Below are 14,643 nucleotides of genomic sequence, written 5' to 3'. Positions count from 1 at the left end.
TGTAGAAACGGATTTTCTTGCTTCACAAATTACGTTCTCACCTTTTATTTTAAGACGTTTGGGGAAAGGATGCAATTGTGTTTCAGGAAGACCTTTGGTCAGAAACCAATCATACTCTTGTCAAGTATTTGTAACATAGCGTAGTTTTAGTTCTAGATTTGGAACCTAGGAAGAGCTAAGACACTCACTTTGGAAAAAGTGTGGTAATTTGTTGCCTTTTAGAGAGTTTTTTCTAAGAAAAAGAATCTGGGATCCTAGTGAATCAGTTAAAAAAAACACCTTGTAGTGAAAACTGCATAATGTTGTTCTAAACTACAATGATATATATATATATAAAATATATATAAATATATATAATATAATAAATATATATATAAAAGGATGATGGAAAAATAATTTTTTTAAAGCTCCATGAAAGTGTACATAACCATGGAAGTGTCACAGAACTCAAAGATTCAATGAGGCTTCTGAGGTCAGTTGGCCCGTCTTTCCTCCAGGGAGGACCGTCCTCTTCATTCTTCTACTCAGCACTTTCTGTCGTCTCTTCGGAATGTCTAAAGCAACACAACACAGTCCTTTGAATTACAATAGTTATTTTAGCATTTCATCAGCTGGGGCAACACTGAGTAGAAATGATTTTTCTAAATTGAATGCTGCTTCTAATCTTCATTAGATTTAAATTTAAGGTGGTGACACTCGTTTATCATGTTGGAATTCTGTTTGGGGATGCATATTAGCCTGGAAGGCAATTTATAGACTAAGCATGAGTTCAAACATTTACTGTGATTAGTTACCATGTCTCAGAAGAGATAGTTCTGGGTAGAGTCATGCTATAATATGCTGGGTAGATGTTCATTTGGAAGTGTCTGGTGAAAAACTATTTCCTGGAAGAAAAAAAATCAAGACAGAAAACATATTATAGCTGATGGATCCCCAAGATTATTTCCAAAGAAACCTATTAAAAAAGTCAGAGGCAACACTGCCTCAGATCGGCAGGGACTCAAACTGAGACTCTGTCTCAAATCCCAACCCCTGTACTCAAATTTGTGCACAAAAGTGGGCATAATTATAACAGCAGAATGAAGCAACCAAAAAGTCCATCAACCTGGTGACACTAACTGTAGAATATTATGTAGTGGATAAAAGGAATCCACTGGCCTGGGAGCATCTCCAACACACGTATCAAAGAACAATACATGCAATGTGATTCCAGTTACTAAAGGAAATGGATCTCTACCCCACCTCTCACCAACCTCCCCAAAAAAGTAAGAGACAATTAAAATGCAGGAGTAAATAGACAAATTGAAAATCTGATTATTACTTAAACTACAAACTACATCTTCTGTCTTTTATAACTACTGCTCTCTCTTGGAGAGAGAGTCCTCAGGTGTATCCTGCAGCCACGTTGTGAGGACACTCAAGTAGCCCATGAAGAGGCCCACTTGGTGAATGACTGAGGCCAAGAGAGTTCTAAGTAGAATGGACAATTCTATAAGCAGTTTTACCAAAATCTCAAAATGCAAACTTTCTGAAAAGTGGGACAAATAGGCTTTACTTCTGTGTTTTCAGCAACTCATCCTGTCTCTGTCAGCACATCTTCTTGGAAAAAGACATATAGGGCTGTGGATCCATTAAGTTCAATTCATCAATAAAAACCAAGTATCTAATTTTAGATTATCTAGAATCACTGCTTTTATATTATAGCTGTTTTTATTATTTTTAAAATCTTTTTAAAAAGTTTTAATGTTTATTTATTTTTGAGGGAGACACAGAGCATGAGCAGGGGAGGGACAGAGAAAGAGGGAGATACAGAATCTGAAGCAGGCTCCAGGCTCTGAGTTGTCAGCACAGAGCCCAATGTGGGGCTTGAACTCATGAACTGTGAGATCATGACCTAAGCTGAAATCAGACACTCAAATGACTGAGCCACTAAGCTGCCACATACACACACACACACACACACACACACACACACACACTCACATAAACATGATAGCTATTTCCTAAAGAGTTCATTTGAAATTCTGTGGTGCCCATCCACAATGGGCACAAAATGAATAAACATTTTAGGATTGGGAGGAAAGAGATGGAGTGTCTGTCTATCACATATAAATCTGTGTTTATATAAATCATACAAACCATGGGAATGAATATTTCTTGGAGGGGGTAATATGTCATCATCAAAGCTGTTTTCTTCTTGCCAAAGATCCAGAATGGTTTATACAACCCTTCCCAGTCTATCTGATTGGGAAGAGAAACGAAGAGGGAGGGAGACAATCTGGAGGGGAAGAAGGATAAGGATAGGAGGGTAGAGAAGCTGAAAGTAGAAAGTGTGTCGAGGGGGTTGGAGAAACAATACTGAAAGGGTCATTTGCTATAATGTCATTGGTGGAGAGCAAATCACTCCCCAGGTACCATCTCCAGGAAGTCTTGAGTGACCTCTCCCCCCAGGGCACTGTCATATCCTCTCACTATTGGTGCATAATACATTAACCCCAAATGATCTCACAATCTCACGCAGCTTCTCCAGGTCAGGAGTCTAGGTAAGGTCTAGGAGTCACTATGGCTTAGCCTCCCATGAGGCTGTTCGCTTTTTCTGACGGCCTGCCAGGGGCTGGCGGAGAAGCTTCTAAGATGGCTCACTCATGTGACTGCTAGCAGGCAGCCTCCGCTGTTCACCAAGTGGACCCCTTTAGAAGCTGCTTGAGTGTGCTTACAACATGGCAGCAGGGTTTCCCCAGACCAAGAGATCCAAGCAGAAAGCTGCAATGCCTTTTATGACCTTGTCTCCAATGAGTGGGTAATGGACATTGTCCTTGGTGCTTGTTTCTTATTCTTTAGAATTGAGTCCCTTTTTTCCATCCCAAATTTAAGGGAAGGGGACTCAGGCTCTATCTTTTGAAGGGAAAATTAAATAATTTTGAACTTATTTTAAACCCCCTTGTCACTTACTCTCCCTGGACTGGCAAAAGCATCTTGCTCTTTGCTCTCTTGTGGCATATGGTAGTTATTGCATTTACATCACTGTGACTCCATCATTCTTTTATTCAATTCATAATGAAAATTACTAGTAGAAATAATACACACACACACACACACACACACACACACACAATGGTCTGGACTGCACACAGCCAAAGTTGTAATAGATACAAAGCTCCTTAGAGAATCATATCTTTTTAACAAAATTATAGGTATAAAAATGTGACTTAGAGAAATGGAACCTGTTAATAGTGGCCACAGAAGAAAATTGATAGTTATGGAAACCAATTTGACAATAAACTATTTGTAAAAAAGAAAAAAAAAAGGAAAAAAAGAAAATTGATAGTAGCAGGTTGCTATTAGAATTTGATATGAACAAGAGATTCTTACAAAAAAAAAACTTGGTTGTAAATTTACACGGAAGAGAACTAATTCCAGTGAAAAGAATCTCACTACAACAGTAAAAGAAAGTGGAAAAAAAAAAAAAGAACGCAACAAAATTGGGAATAGTTTAACTACAAAGTAGAGAGAGTTGACCAAAGAACAAAATTAGTGTAATAACACTGTCTCTGAAAACAGTATCTTCACAATCAGCATTGTTGGTATAATTCTGATTAAAATGCTTGTGTTAGTACATAGAGCAAAAATGTTCTAGAGATCAAAACAGTGGAGGCTCAGTACTTCTGCAGACAAGATGCCTGTGACCCGGGAGCTTGGCTGGCCCGCTAGGTAGAACATACAACCCTTGATCCCAAGGTCGCAGGTTTGAGACCCACATTGGGCGTGAAGATTATTTAAAAACAACAAAATGTCTATGACAGTTTATTTATTACTTCATGTATACATTAAATATCCTTTAGGTGGAGTGGCAGTAGATGAATAGCTTTTTATAGCTTAACATCTAAGGCAGAAACTGGAAATGAAAAATTGACAGAATTCACTACAGAAAAACAAGTACATCCAAAAAATACAATAATTAACATTACATCAAAGGAGAAATGATTACTTGGAAAGATGACTGCATTTGAGAGAGAAAGAGTTAATATATTTAATATCTATTTCTCACAAATCAAGATGAGAAGATGAAAATCCTAGTCATAAATCTTTGGTACAATCTTTCTGAAGGATGGTGTAGCATATATATCAAAAGGCATACAAAAATGACTTGTCAATTCACATTTAAGAATTTATCCATATCTAAGAGTAACCAGTAAAATAGGCAAAGGTATACTTTTGAGCACGTTCCTTATAGCAGTATTCCTATAAACAAAAAATATAGAAATACCAAAAATATCCTCTAATGGAGGCGTGGTTAAAATTTAAAAAATAGGGGCGCCTGGATGGCTCAAGTGGTTTCAGCTCAAGTTATGATCTCACGTTCCTGAGACTGAGTCCTGCATTGGGCTCTGCATTGACAGTGAGGAGCCTACTTGGGATTCTCTCTCTCCTCTCTCTGCCACACTTGTGCTCATTCTATCTCTCTCTCTTTCAAAACAAATAAAAAACATAGAAAAAAATTTAAAAATTTTAAAAATACACCCACATGATGAAATTCTATTATGCACTAAGTTGATGTTTTAGATGAGTATTTATTAATATCAAGAGATATCAATAATATTAATACCAGGGTGCCTAGGTGGCTCAGTTAGACTCTTGATTTCAGTTCGGGTCATGTCATGGTCTCATGGTTCATGAGTTCAAGTCTGCCCCATGCTCTGGCCTGGCAATCTGGAACCTGCTTGGGATTCTCTGTCTCTCCCTTTCTCTCTCTGTCCCTCCCTCCCCCTCTCTTTCTTTCTCCCTCTCTCTCTCAAAATGAATAAACTTAAAAAAATAATATTAATATCAAGGTACATTAACAATAGTATTATGTAAAAGAAACAAGTTGTAAATGGGATGTACATATGAGCTTGTCTCAGTACCAAATGAATGGAAGGATAAACAAAGCGTATCTCTGAGTGGTGAAATTATAAGTGTTTATTTTTTCATTTGCTTTTTTCTGTTTTTTTGTTGTTGTTGTTGTTGTTGTTTGTTTTTTGAGAGAAAGAGTGCTCACACGTGGGAGGGAGAATGTGAAGCAGGCTCCATACCCAGTGCAGAGCCCGTTGTAGGACTTGATCCCCTGACTGTGAAATCATGATCTGAGCTGAAATCAAGAGTCAGAGGCTTAACTAACTGAGCCACTCAAATGCCCCAGGTTTTTTGGTATTTCTTATATTTTTGTATTACATTTTTTAAATGTTTATTTATTCTTTGAGAAAGAGAGAAAGAGAGAGAGAGAAGACAGAGAGAGCACAAGCAGGGAAGGGGCAGAGAGAGAGACACACAGAATCTGAAGCAGGATCCAGGCTTTGAGCTGTCAGCACAGAGCCCGATGCAGGTCTCAAACTCACGAACTGCAAGATCATGACCTGAGCCAAAGTCAGATGCTTAACTGACTGAGCCACTCAGGTACCCCTGTATTTGTTTTTTAAAGAAATGAATATGGATTCCTTTTATCATGAGAGAAAAATTGTGTTTTAGGTATAAAAATGCACTTACTTGCAATTAGAAGAGTGCTTTCTATTTTTTTTGTATTGATGTAGTGTTTCTTATTTACAGTATTTTCCTGCTTTTTAATGAAAAGAAAATAACATACTTAAAATAAAGTGTTGGCTAGGATTTGGGAACAGGCTGTTGTTACAACCGCCTCCTTCTGAACCCACCCCCACATTTCTGCTCCCATTTCCCACTCTTCACCCCAGCTCTAAACGGTTAGCCACACTAGCTAAAGTGGCCCATGGAAGATAAGCAATAATATTTATTTCCAGTGAAATAAAAACTTAAACAGTGTACAAGTATCCAACCTGCTTGAACCAATCCCTCTATGTGGGTATTCACAGAAATATACAAGACTTACTAGAGGAGATAATTGTTCCTATTTGCACAAATCCAGATGATTCCTGGCATTTCCAATTTTGCTTACAAACAAATAAAATATTCTATTTTATTTACAAGTGGTCATTATTCTGAATTATGTCCACCAATGTAATATAATACAAAAATTCTTTCAAATACAGTAAGAACTAGGTTTAAGCAGATTTTAAGTGGGTTAGAGAAAGCATGAGAGTATTGCTTCTATTTTTAAAGAAACCTCTTTTATTTTGAAATTGTGGAGGACCATCTCAGCACATTTTTCACTCACTAGGCCATTTGTTGCTTTTCTTTCCAATTCCAGCTTTCATTTTGAATCACCTAAAAGTGAAGTGTTTCTTAGGGCAAAAAAAATAATGTTTTGACTTACCTAAGTTCCACGAAGAATACCATTTTGCATGCCACAAGCTTTTCCCTTTTCTAATTCCCAAGTCAAGCTGTAATTTTCCTCTTCTAGTTTTATTCAGAACCTTTAAATTAACAACATAAGAAACTAAACAAGAAGTTACATTTCCCTGACCTAGAAACTTAGGAGGAAGACGGGGAACAGATCAGAAAACTAAAGTAGGAGAAGGAAGCTACCATATTTTGTTTTTGTTAATCAAAATCATACATTCAAAATTCTCCTACTATCCTGACTGAAGAGATCAAACATCAGAAAGAAGTATGGTATATTTTTCCAGCTGCCTATAGGTCATAATGAAAAGAATGATAATTTCCTGTGTCTACCGATAGTTCCAAATCTATTTATAAAGAGGTCCACAAAAGTTTAATCATATCTCCTAACTAGTGCTTTAAAGGAAGATTTGATTTACATATTTAGTGGCCAAAAAAACCCCCACAACAACTTAGCCTTTATGCCATGACTTGTTCAAACACCAACATATTTGAAAATACCAACATATTTGAAATTACAATAACTGTTTCCATAGCAAATATGATACACAAAAACAACTGATTTTGGCTTTGTCTTTCTGAATGCTGTTTGGAGCCAGTTTTGTTTAAGAAGCTAATCTGGACTAACTTAGTTCAGTTGACTAGAGGAGTGGCCTCCAGTCTTTGGGATTTCACAAAGCAGTCAAGCTTCCTAAATGAATGAATGAATAAATAAACTGGGGAGTAATGAACACAGGTTATTAACTTTTTATTTTACCAATGAGGATATAATAAAAGCTCTACTGTCACTAATGATCACCATTATTTCACAAGAGAAAGGACATTTTAACAGAAGGAAAAAAAGCAAGAAGGGGCTAATTTCATAATAAAAAATAAAATAATCCTTAAAAGGAAAAATTTGTTTTATGAAAAAATTACATTTTCTCAGTATAAATTCTAATAAAACATAATAGGCTAGTATTCAGGAACACTGGGAACCACTATAGTATTAAGGAGATCACCTTTCCATCTTTTATTCCCATATCAGCTAGTTAAGTTATACTGATCTGTTTCATGGCCTATAATGTGTATTAATGTGTATTTTTTGTTGCCTGTTAATTCACTGGTTCTTTCAACTATTCAACAAATACTATGTGTTCTCTTTTATATATTAGACACTGAAGGAGATTATAAAGCAGAATAAGATTGTCTCTTCTCTCATGGTGCACAGAGAAAGTTATAATTCAAGACCAAACATACCATAAGAGGGCACAAATAGATCAGGGAAGGGATCAGAGGGGACAGTAGTCAGGGAAAGCTTCATGGCAGAGGTGGCATTTGAGGTGCATTGTAAGATGAGATTTCAATGGCTTGTATTGGTCTGGTGGAGGGCATTATGGAGGAAGGTTAATAAAATTATCCAAACCAATAAGACTCGGAAAGGATTAAATATGTTGAAGATCTTGAGAGTAATTTGGCTTGATATGAATAGGAGAGTACTGGGGAAATATGAATAGGACATTTTGCAGAGGATCTTCAAAGTCAAGGCAAAGGTATAAATTCATCTAGTAAGCAAGGCATTGCCACCAAGCAGATCAGTGGGGCTGGAAAGACTACTGAACTTGAGATGAGGAGCCATGAGTTTCAGTGTCAGCTGTACCCCCATGAAAGCTTGAGAAATTCTTTTAACTTCTCTGAGCCTCTATTTTCCATCTGTAAAATGGGATTAACTCCTATGATACATGCTTTTTTACATGCTAATTAAATTAAATATGATGCAGTATATGAAAAGTCTAGGACAGCATTGAGCATGCTGTCTGAAATTGTTAGAGTGAATATCGTTGAATCATCAAAATCAGGTTTAGGAAGACGATGGTATTAATCTGTGAGTTTAAAAAGAGAAACTAGAGAACAAACTGATGGTTGCCAGAGGGCAGAGGGAGGGAGATGGGCAAAATGGGAGAAGGATAGTGGGAGGCATATGGAATGAAGTAGTCACAGGGATGAAAGGTACAGCATAGGGAATCTTAGTCAATGGTATTGTAATAGTGATCAGTGGTGTCATATGGTAGCTACGTCTGTGGTGAGCACAGGGTAACAGACCGACTTATTGAATCACTATGTGGTATACCTGACACTAATGTAACATTGTGTGTCATTTATGCTTCCATAAAAACGGTAAAGAGAGACAGAGAGAAACTGAATGGGAGTGAAAGAGAGGAAATGAGAAATTTGGGGGACTAGGGATGAGTGAATGGAAGCGAGAGATATTTGCACTGCTTGCGTGGAGGGGATGAGAGAGTACAGTTCCAGGATGATGACACATATAAGCACGGGATGGTGCCGTTTGCAGAATTTGGGGGACTGTAGCTAGAAGCCTCGTGAGAGGGCAGTGTGGGGAGTTTGTTTTTTATTGTTGAATTTGAGGTCCTAGGGCTGTATCTGGGTGGAAATGGCCAGCAGGTTTAGGAAGTCAGGAGAGGAGTGAGAAGCTGAGAAATGGATTAGAGAATCCCCTGCTTAAGGATGAGAATTGAAGCCATAAAGACACGGCTGCAATGCCTTGAGTGGGAGTGTCGAGGAAGGAGGGGACCGAGGACTGAGTTTCGAGTAGCTCCTCCACCGGGTGGGTGAGCAAACAGAGGAGGTGGGAAAGGCAGCAGAGAGGCCATTAGAAAAATGAGAAAGACCAGGTCTTCCCAGGAAGGCTGTGGAACCTGAGAGAGAAGGTAGATTTAAGAACAAAGGGGCACTCAGGTGCCACATGTCACAGAGGCCAAAGACACAAAAGCAGAAAGATCAAAACAAGGAATTCATCAAGGACTTTTGTGAGAACAGTTCAGCAGGGTGGTAAGAGCAGAAGTCACACTGCCAGGAAAAAGTGAAAAAGTTAGCTAAAAATATCTATTAATTTATACTTTGAGTAACTAATGATGCTTATGAATCAAAAGCCACCAAAGCATATAAAGAGAAAACTAGGTCTTTCCGTTACTCATCCAGTTTCTTATGCATCCTTCCAGGAATAGTCAGGGTAATTCCATGAATATGTAACACTTTTTTTTATTACAAAAATTTATTAATGTTTATTTTTGAGAGAGAGAGAGGGAGCTAGAGCATGAATGGGGGAGGGGCAGAGAGAGGGGGAAACACAGAATCCAAAGCGGGCTCCAGGGTTTGGAGCTATCAGCCCAGAGCTCAATGCAGGGTTCAAACTCCCAAACCGTGAGGTCATGACCTGAGCCAAAGTTGGACACTTTGGACTGAGCGTCCGAAGCACTGTCTGATTGTCGGACCGAGCCACCCAAGCACCCCTGCTTTTAAACACCACACCAAAACATACTACTCTGTACCTTTCTCTGTTTCCATTGACCACATAATGTCTTGGAGATCTCTCCTTTTGATTCAATGGGTGAAGCATAAATTATTGGGTTCGTCCTTTCCTCTACTGATGGACATTTACATTTTTTCCATCGAGAAGTTGATAACCAAACCCCAAATCTTCCTGGTTGACTAGGTGACACTAAAACTCTAGATCTTGATGAGTTAAGTGGTAGGACTCCTGTTTACTAACAAACAGCTACATCCATCCTCTTCACTCATCCCAGTGTTGACTTGGTTCTTGCCTTCATGGAAGGATTCCATTTCCTGCTCTGTAACCTCCCCTAGCTTTTCCAAATTGTCTCATTATAAAGCTTTCTGGAAATAAAAAAGGAACGCCTGCTCAAAAGATTTAAATCCTGAACGCTAGGCATCTGAGTGAGTTAGCCTTTAGTTATGATCTCATAAAGTATATCGATGTCAGCCTCCCATTGAAGACTGTTGGCCTTGAAAGTATCTCAGAAGTGGCCCAGGGGCACCTGGGTGGCTCAGTCGGTTAGGTGTCCGACTTCATCTTAGGTCATGGTCTCACGGTTCATGGGTTCGAGCCCCGTGTCGGGCTCTGTGCTGACAGCTAGCTCAGAGCCTGGAGCCTGCTTCAGATTCTGTGTCTCCCTCTCTCTCTGACCCTCCCCTGCTCATGCTGTCTCTATCTCTCTCTCAAAAAAAAAAAAAAAAGAAGTGGCCCAATCCCACTTTGTTTTACAGCAGCGGAAACCAGAGAGCAGAGAAGTGTCATATGTTTCCCCAAATTGTGTGGCAGAACCGTAATGGAACTCAGGGTCTTTACTCCCAAACCAGTGTTTGACCTCAAACCAGACCTTGGTTTAAGTAGGGAATAAATAAAGGAAAAATGTCTTTGGGATCTGGGAAAATATAATGTCATACCTGGGAACATGAGAGCCAGATTTCACTTTTCAGTTTGGACTGATTCATAGACCTGATTTGGGGAAGTCATGTGTTTCAGTTGCTCAGTTACACATTTGGCCTCATACCACACAGGCCTTGCAGAAACTGTTGTGAAGGTTGATGAGGTAATCCTTATAAAATTCTGTTGGCTATTCAGATAAAAGCCACAACTGTGTCTAGAAATGATAGAATACTGGATATACAGCATAGACTTTTCTATACTATTCTATCAGATGCTGCTAAACTTCAGCCAACCAAACATCTTATTGAGATGTTTATATATCTTATATATCATATATATCTCTTATCTATCTATATGCTTATTTACTTATTTTGAGAGAGAGAGAGAGAACAAGTGGGAAAGGTTGTGGGGGGGAGGAGACAGAGAAAGAGAGTTGGAGAGAGAATATCCCAAGCAGACTCCATACTGCCAGTGCAGAGTCCAATGCAGGGCTTAAACTCATGGACCATCAGATTATGACCGGAGCTGAAGTCAGACATTTAACCGACTGAGCCACCCAGGTGCCCCTCTTTGGTCATCCTTTTTTTTTTTTTTCTTAGTTTTTTACATTTATTTATTTTTGAGAGACAGAGAGAGAGGGAAACCCAGACTCTGAAGCAGGCTCTGGGCTGTCAGCACAGAGCCTGATGCGGGGCTCGAACTCACGAACCGTGAGATCATGACCTGAGATGAAGTCAGATGCTCAACTGACTGAGCCACCGTGGCGTCCCTCTTTGGTCATTCTTAACCTGGTTGATTCAAAGTTCACTCACTCTATGAAATCATGCCATTTGCAGCAACATGGAAAGAACTGGAGGGTATTATGCTAAGTGAAATGAATCAGAGAAAGACAGATATCATATGTTTTCACTCATATGTGGGTCTTGAGAAACTTAACAGAAGACCATGGGGGAAGGGATGGGGGGAAATAGTTGCAAACAGAGAGAGAGGGAGGCAAACCATAAGAGACTCTTAAATACAGAGAACAAACTGAGGGTTGATGGGGGGTGTGGGAGAAAGGAAAATAGACGGTGGGTATGGAAGAGGGCATTTTGCTGGGACGAGCACTGGATGTTGTATGTAAGCCAATCTGACAATAGATTATATTTAAAAAACCACAAAGTGTACTTATTCTAGTTCCTTGAGTTTCAAAATAACACAAGATCTTCACCATTTACTTAAATCCTCTCTACCTTGGTTTCTCCATTTGCCAAATGAAGATATCTGGATTGTGGTAAAGATTACACAATGTAAAAGTGGGCCTGATACAGCTCAGTGAGAGTTATCCTCTATTAGTGTAACCATTTGAAAGTGGATGATAGTATAAGTAAACATGCATTCAATTAAAAAATAACTTTGTAGTGCTCAGTGGTTTCTTTGTTTCTTTGTTTTTGAGGGGACATACTGAAGATTTCTATAAGCGAAGTAACAAGGCTTCTAGCCTATGGAGAGAGACAGGACAATGAAGGACAGCTGGGCTGCTTGCCCTCGGATCCCCACGTTTTCTCATTAAAAATTTGCTTCCTCAGCTGTCTTGTTCAACATGGCAGCCTCAGCACTCAGGTGCTCAATCAATATTAGCTAATGAATGAAGGAATACATTTATGACATCTGTCCAAAGCCAGAGAAACGGAGGATAGCCACAAAGAAGAAAGTCTGACTCACATCATAGATTTCTCCAGGAGAAAGGAAATAGAAGAGTTATATACATAGGATAGTATAACTGTTGCCTAATGGATAAAGAGCCTATTCCTGGAGATAAAAAATAGAGAAATAGCTGTGCAGTTGGACATGTTGGCCCAAAGAATTATTGGGTCTTGTTTTCGTTTTTTAGTGAAGTCTGGTGTCTTAGGAAGGCAATGGAGAGCACTTCTTTTTGACAGTGGTATTCTGCAGAGGTTTCCAATTTTTGAAAGAGATGCTTCTGCAGGTGTCACAAAGAACACCCTATCAGAGTGTCTGTCTCCCTGAAAATGAATCCTTCTTCTTTGTACTCAGGGTGTTGCTCTGTTAATAATAGTCTCCCACGATGACCCCAAGTTTTACAGCCTCCCTGAAAGTAAAAGCTGCTCTTTGTGTAGGCTCCCCCCGCCCCCTTCTGAAACACACTCCTCCCCAACTGGGGTCATCATAATGCCATTGCTACGAAATTCATCACCAGGGAATCAAAGGACAAGTCAGAGCAACTGCCTTTGTTTCCTTCTCTCCCTCATCATGTTTATTTAGGTTGAAATGGTTTTCAATAAAATTCAACAAGCATATACCCAGCACCCACTGTGAACAAAGCACTGTGCTAGGTCACATACGCAACATAAAGTCAATTAGGCATGGTTTCTGGCCGTGAGAATCTTGTATTGACTTGCAGGTTATTATAATGACTGGGAACATGTTTCAGTATCTCTCTTCAATATGTCCAGGCTGCAGGTTTCTCTTAATTTGGTTTGTTGCTCTAGAATTCAGTTGCAGGTGAATTTGAGTACCTCGAATTTAACAGGAATCGTGAAACAAAAACCTTCCTGATTCCTCAGTTAGATGTTCTCTCTGCACTTTATAACTCTTAGAGCACTTACCTGTTTTACATTATGTTATATCTATCTACGTACATGTCAGCCTCCATTATCTAGGAGAGAACAGGAACCTGGAAAGTATCCAAGGGGTGGAGCCAGAAGACTCGTGCTTGCTTGGGAAGACAGACCCAGATATGAATCAGCCGTGAAATCTTGGCCATGCAACTTAACCTCTATGACCCTCAGACCTGGATCTAGAATTGCAGGATAATAATAATGCCTATTTCACAGAATAAATATGAAAAATAAGGTAGTTAGTGAATGTGCTCTGTAAACTATTATTCACATGTTAATTTTATTATCCTCTATGGGACCTAGCAAAGGGTCTTGCCTTTGAGGAACACCTTAATATTCATTAACCTATTGAAAAATGACATCCACCACCTTTTGGTGTTTTCTCCTTTTTGCATTCTTTTCCTAGTCCACATTATTAGCAAGACTTACCAGTAGTGCTCTAGTAGGTTCAGGGTGGGGTAATTGTAGGGATTAAATGGGATCAAAAGGGCCTGCTTGCTGGTAGAGCTACCCTTTTAGATTGCAGTGTCCAATGCCCTTCCCCTCACACTTCATTTGTCTTGCTTCTATCTTAAGAGCAGGTAATACCAGAAAGTCCTTAGTAGTTAAAACATGGGCTTTGGAGTAAGATAGTCCTGGATTCAAATCTTGAATCTGCCAGTTTACTGGTTGTGTGTTATTGGCTAACTATTAAATTTTTCTGAGCTTTGGTTTTCTCATCTGAAAAATGAAGAACACAGGATTTTTCAATAATTAAAATTAGATAATGTTTTAAATGAGAAATTATGAGGAATTATTCATCACCTTAAGTGCTAACTGCAATGACATCCATCCTTAGTCCTTAAATGTTAATTGAGCAACTACTATGGGGGCCGAACAATGTACAGGTGCTGGAGATAGACCCTGCCTGTCACCAGACCTGCCTGTCACTGTCGCGGGGCTCGAACCCACGAGCCGCGAGATCATGACCTAAGCGACAGTCGGACGCTTAACCGACTAAGCCACCCAGGCGCCCCAAAAATATCTTGATGGAATGAAATGAATACAGGTCTGGAGCTTCGCAGGTTCTCAATCCTGGCGAAGCCCCACGTGTGACTGAATCAACTCAATCAACTCCAGTGATCTTTATAATTTCGTGGTCAACCAGCAGGAACACCTAAGCCTTTAGGGTTACTTCGAGTTCTAAATGGGCTTTATGCACCTCAGCTTCGCAGCAAAGAGTGTGTGTCCCACAACAAGCATTCTAGTAAATATCAGTTCTCTTCGCCTCACCACTGAGTAGCTAAAATAGGAGAGCTATTGCTAGGCCTTTCTCCTCCCCCCCTTCCCTTTCCTCTTTCAGCAGGGTAAGCAGCAGCAGCCAGCCGCCAGGGACGGGGAGGATGTCCACTCGGGCGAGCCCTCCTAAACGATGATTAAAAACCAGCCACACAGAAGCCGGGCGCGGGGGGGAGCGAGGCTGGGCATGCTCAGAGGGCCGCGCTGGCAGGCGGGGGGGACCTC

The 14,643-nt window shown here is 39.7% G+C and overlaps 1 long non-coding RNA gene across 1 annotated transcript; it reads right to left on the bottom strand.

Annotated features, from left to right (window-relative positions):
* Positions 1-412: 412 nt before the first annotated feature.
* Positions 413-9,979, bottom strand: LOC144238320 (uncharacterized). The gene is made up of 4 exons (XR_013337074.1): positions 9,621-9,979; positions 6,266-6,365; positions 795-884; positions 413-554 (listed from the first exon to the last, which is right to left on the bottom strand). It is a non-coding gene; the product is annotated as an uncharacterized LOC144238320 (long non-coding RNA).
* Positions 9,980-14,643: the final 4,664 nt, after the last annotated feature.

Source organism: Crocuta crocuta, unplaced genomic scaffold, assembly GCF_008692635.1.
Source record: "Crocuta crocuta isolate KB4526 unplaced genomic scaffold, BGI_CrCroc_1.0 scaffold318, whole genome shotgun sequence".
In the NCBI taxonomy this organism is placed as follows: Eukaryota; Metazoa; Chordata; class Mammalia; order Carnivora; family Hyaenidae; genus Crocuta; species Crocuta crocuta.
The sequence above is the reverse complement of the archived record's forward strand: the minus strand, read 5'-3'. Positions and strand labels throughout refer to the sequence as shown.